The following is a 2,991-nucleotide window of genomic DNA, read 5'->3' as shown; positions in this document are numbered from 1 at the left end:
TGGCTGCGATGATGGGCTCAAGTATAGCAGGGATTGTGGGGCTGGCGCAGGATCAGGCGGTGTTTCGTTCTGCTGTGCATGGGGTCACTATGAGTCAGAAACAACTTGACGGCACTTAACAACAACAACAACAATTACTCTCTGTAGCTTTCTGGACATTTGAAATACCAAAATAACTGTATATAAAGCTATATCAAATATAATATAACCTTCAATTTTCCAAATGAAAGTATCTTTAAAAAAGATTTTTGGGTCACTTTGAATAAATAAACTTTAAGAGTGAGATGGAATAGCAAAGGTCTACTTACAATTTTTAATTTTCCAGTAAAGTTACATGTGATATCATTGATGTATGCCTTTGAGTCAATTCCTACTAATAGTAACCCTAGAGGACAGAGTAGAACTTCCCCATAGAGTCTCTTAAGCTGTAAGTTTTAGGTCTTTTCTCCTACAGAGTTGAACTGTCAACATTTTGGTTCGCAGTCAAATGCTTAACCATTGCCCCACCAGGGCTCCTTTTTTCTTCCTTCTAAATACAACGAAATACCCTGAAAATAATTCAACAGACAACAATAAAAAGGAATCTGAAAGTTAGATAGAAAATGATGGATTAATTAGGGACCTCAGGACATGAAGAATGACATTGTGCTGAGTTCCCTGGGTTTTCATTTTTTATTTCCTATATGTATCTATCTGAGTGCTTGAGAGGCCTGCAATCTAAAAAAAAACAAGATCTTGCTCTCTTTCTCTGGCCAAAGGAAAAGGAAAGGGGAAGCCCAGTGGAGACTTAATGTAAAGACCTACATCTAGTAGCAGGGGCAGGTCAATCTACCCACATTAGTGGTACAAGTGGAGAATTCAGGAGGCCAACCCACTCCCTGCCTCACACCCACCAATAGAAGTGAGCCTGATCTGTTCACAGCATTGACAAAAGTGGATCCTGAGTGCCCCAAATCAGCTCTTCCCATACCAGCCAGCAGTGAATGGCACCAGTATATCCTATGTCTATCAACCATTGACCTAGTTGCAGGGCCAGCATCTCCTGAATCAATGGCAGAGAGCCACTCAGATCTTGTGACTCCTGGTCCTCCACCGAGCAGAAGAATGCAGCCCAGGTATGTTTTTCCCTCCCACAGAGATAGAGAGTCCAATGGCACCAGGTGACTGTTGACTGGTGAATAGGCCAAGGAGAATGTTCTCTGTCTCATGGGTCAGGCATGCCACACTCCCTACCTAATAACACTGGGAGGACCAGGGAAGCACCTCCCACCCCCCAGGTGGCACCAGCAGAGTTCTAACAAGAACTCAAGCTGAGCCAGAAGAATGAAGCAGACTGCAATATCATCACTAGGGCATAGAAAACGAAATTGCTGTTGAAACTACAACCCACAAAAGTAGGACAGAACTTACATTCTAAGCCTAAATGGGACAAATATCTGAAATTATGGAAAATTTAAATAGGAATAAGACTGTCCTAAGTAATGTCCAAAAGATTTAAAAAAAAAAAAAAAAAACACTAAACCTACTGCCTCCAAGTCTATTTTGATTCACTGCAACTGTATAGGACAGAGTAGAACTACCCCACAGGGTTTCCAAGGCTGTAAATCTTTATGGAAGCAGACTGCTTCATCTTTCTTCCATTGCCAAAGTGTCCATAATGCAGTAAAATTACATTCATCATACTATGGACTGGAAAATCACAATTTGGATTAGAAAAGATAATCAACTGACACTAATAACAAAATGAATCAGATTTTAGAATACCCAGCAAAGGTTTTACAGCAGCCACCATAAAATTTCTTGAACAAATAATTAAAAATTCCATTGAAACAAATGAAAAAATAGAAAACCTCAGCAAAGAAACACGTCATAAAAATGCACCCAATGTGAGAGACAGGACATGGACAGATGTATGCACACCCATGTTCATTGCAGCACAATTCACTATAGGAAAGAGATGGAAACAACCCAAATGCCCATCAACAGATGAATGGATAACCAAATTATGGTACATTCCCACAATGGAATACTATGCTACATGAAAGAACAACAAAGAATACATGAATCATCCCACAATGGGAATGAATCTGGAGGCATTATACTGAGTGAAATAAATCAATCACAGAATGATAAATATTGTATGAGCCCTGTACTGTAAAAAAATCAAGGAAAGTTTTGCTTAGGGAACGGAGATCACTTTGTGGGTTGCTGGGGATGAGAGGGAAGGGGAGGGGGAAATTTCAGACCAGTTGGGGGCCACATGATGAGTTGGGTAAGGGAGGGATGGTGTGGAAGGAGTCCATGAGTAGCATGATAACATTGGGGAAAGGGAGGACACAAAATTGTGCACATAAGGTATGTATGACAGGCTAATACCAGTATATGCACAATACTGCATTATCACTAACACCAAACACAAGGCTACAGATAAACACATAGATCATTGAGAAGATCAGATGGTGGTCAGTGAACAAGAATATACTCTAGACCAATATAGATTCAGCTGAGGCTAAACTTGTACAGATACTAGTGATACAAAATAACCACAATCATTACAGAAGCAATAGAAGATAGACTTGCAGTAATCCCCCAGAGACAACCAAACACCTTGGGAGAGAGAACAATCAGGTCTGCTGACTCGGGACCATAGTATTGGGGGGCAGCAGGCTCAATTGGCACAACATAATACATAATAATCTTGTTCCACAATATACTTTGGTGAGTAGCAACTGGGGTCTTAAGAGCTTTCAAGCAGCCATCTAAGATGCAGCTAATGGTCTCCTACCATCTAAAGTGAAGAAGAATGAAGAAAACCAAGGGCATTTGGAAACAATCAGCCCTAGGACCTCAAGACCAGAAGAACTAGATGGTGCCCAGCAACCAATGCCAAACACTTGAGAAGGGTTCAAAACTGGAGATACTGGATAGAGTAGGGGGAAAATGTGGAACAAAATTAAAAAACACAATAATGACCAGAATTACTGATTGGAT

The sequence above is a fragment of the Orycteropus afer genome, unplaced genomic scaffold (genome assembly GCF_000298275.1).
Source record: "Orycteropus afer afer isolate SDZICR_OR568_19922 unplaced genomic scaffold, OryAfe1.0 scaffold00341, whole genome shotgun sequence".
In the NCBI taxonomy this organism is placed as follows: Eukaryota; Metazoa; Chordata; class Mammalia; order Tubulidentata; family Orycteropodidae; genus Orycteropus; species Orycteropus afer.
This window is presented reverse-complemented; position numbering follows the sequence as displayed.